Source organism: Mandrillus leucophaeus, unplaced genomic scaffold (genome assembly GCF_000951045.1).
Source record: "Mandrillus leucophaeus isolate KB7577 unplaced genomic scaffold, Mleu.le_1.0 Scaffold61, whole genome shotgun sequence".
Classification (NCBI taxonomy): domain Eukaryota; kingdom Metazoa; phylum Chordata; class Mammalia; order Primates; family Cercopithecidae; genus Mandrillus; species Mandrillus leucophaeus.
In genome coordinates this window covers 4,910,527-4,912,909 of record NW_012106586.1, presented here as the reverse complement: position 1 = coordinate 4,912,909, position 2,383 = coordinate 4,910,527, and the positions used below count along the sequence as shown (strand labels likewise).

Here is a 2,383-nt window from a genome sequence, read left to right as displayed (position 1 = left end):
GTAGAGAGAAGCAGATATGCAAATTTTTTAAAAAAAAAAAAAAAAAAAAAAAAAAGTCCCAATTGAAGTAATCCTTTTTAGTTAAAACATTATCTCCAAAAACTGCACTCTGGAGCGCTCCTCATTCTCAGGAATGACAAAATGATGGTCACTGTTGAAACAGAGTGATGGATACATATATCATTATATTATTCTCTGTACTTTTGTGTATGTTTGAAAATTTCTGGCCTCCAGAACTGTCAGACAAGAAAGTTCTCTTATTTAACTCCACCCCCACCCCCAGTTTGTGGTACTTTGTTATGGCAGCCCCAGCAAACTAATACATTATCTGTTGCCACGAATTCTAAGGAGATGATTATTTTGAAATCATCTTAGACATAAAGGAATACCTATCAATTATCATGAAATTCTGCAGTTGGAATTTTGCAGTTCACCTGTGTGCCATCAAGTTTGCGTAATGGAAACAGATTCCAAGGTTCTTTTATTGTTCATTCCATTTAGGTGGGTTCATAAAAACATAGTAAAGAGCAGCTCATGCGTTCTAAGCTGCGGTAGTTATCTTCCACACATTCAGGATAAGTTAACTTGTCCAATATTTCAAATCTTTTTTTTTTTTCTCTTGGAAGAAAATGACTTTATTCTAATTAACTCACAAAGAATAAAACCACAACAACTATTTTAAGGAGGCCACACAAACATGTGCCCAGCTCCAACTTCTACAGAGTAGGAACACCTCCTTCCATTTCAATTCAGAAGCAAGGAAGCAACTAATGGTTACACTTTATACCTTCACTATCAATTCTATTTTTATACTAAATTAACTTGGTTATAGAGCTGATTTCCCATTTCTCCAGGTTGAACTTCTTGATTAGGCCAATCCTTTTGCAAGTCAGCACTGTTTCAGCACCTCATTGAAACCCTCACAGAGCTTGATGTCATCCTGGTTCTCGGCACACTCCAAAAACTGTTTGATCGCATAGAAGCAAGGCTGCTGCTGCTGTACCAGCTGGGCTCCCTGAGGCTCCTGGTAAGTAATGTCAGGTCTCGCAGGCTCAGCATTACTTCCTCCACTAAATCCCCCAGTAATGGTGTGACCCAATGTGTGCCCGACAGCAGAGCCCACAGCCACGCCAGCTGCAGTGGTTGCCATCTGGGCCATCAGACCTGGCTGCTGAGGCGCAGCAGCAGGACAGCCAACTGCAGATGGGGGTGCCGCTGCTGGTGGCTTAGCGGCTGGTGCTGGCCTGGGTGCAATTCTCATCTGAGGGGCCCGGCTGACCAGAGGGGTCACGCGGGAGGTCAAGCTTCGGCTTCCATGCAGCATGCTAGGCACGCGACGGCTCGGCCTTTTCTTCAAATCTTTTTTATTCAAAACCTTTTATTATAGAAAATGTCTAAGAAAAGTAAAATGAGCTTATATGACTGTGGCTCAGGTGCAACTACTGGTGACACATGGTTAATTTTGATTCCTCCACTTAAACCCTCCACATCAGATGATTTGGAAGAAAATCCCTGACTTTGTATCATTTTTTACAGCTTCACTGAGATCCAATTTACATGTCTATAGTTCACCTATTTAGTGTGGTTTTTAGTGTATTTACAGAGTTGAGCAACCTTCACCATAATCTAATTTTAGAATAGTTTCATCATCCCAAAAAAATAAATCCTGTTCCCATTAACCGTCACTCCCTATTCCCTCTCAACCTTCCCATTTCATATCATTTTATCTGTAACTATTTCATGTGTACCTCTGCAAAGATAGGAACTATTTTTAAAATAAATAACAATGCTATCATCAAATATATAATTTATTTTTTTTTAATGGAGATAGAGTCTTGCTCTGTCACCCAGGCTGGAGTGCAGTGGCGCCATCTTGGCTCACTGCAACCTCTGCCTCCTGGGTTCAAGCAATGCTCCTACCTCAGCCTCCCGCACACATATAATTTCTTATAAAATAATGTCAAAATTAAAACCAGTGATCACATTTTCCCAATTATTTTATGTATATTTTTCAGGTTACTTGAATCAGCATCCAAATAACATCTTTACATTGCACGTTACAATTGCTTGATATTGTAATATACTTAATATATCTCTCAGGTTTCTTTTAATTTATAGGTTCCATCTCTTTTTTTTTTCTTTTTTTCTTTTTTTTTTTTTTTGAGACGGAGTCTTGCTCTGTCACCCAGGCTGGAGTGCAGTGGCCAGATCTCAGCTCACTGCAAGCGCCGCCTCCCGGGTTTACGCCATTCTCCTGCCTCAGCCTCCCGAGTAGCCGGGACTACAGGCACCCGCCACCTCGCCCGGCTAGTTTTTTGTATTTTTTTAGTAGAGACGGGGTTTCACCGTGTTAGCCAGGATGGTCTCGATCTCCTGACCTCGT

The 2,383-nt window shown here is 41.0% G+C and overlaps 1 pseudogene across 1 annotated transcript; it reads right to left on the bottom strand.

Annotated features, from left to right (window-relative positions):
* Nucleotides 1-691: 691 nt before the first annotated feature.
* LOC105553812 lies at nt 692-1,342 on the bottom strand (annotated as a pseudogene). The gene has a single exon (XR_001008219.1). The product of XR_001008219.1 is annotated as a coiled-coil-helix-coiled-coil-helix domain-containing protein 2, mitochondrial pseudogene (transcript).
* Nucleotides 1,343-2,383: the final 1,041 nt, after the last annotated feature.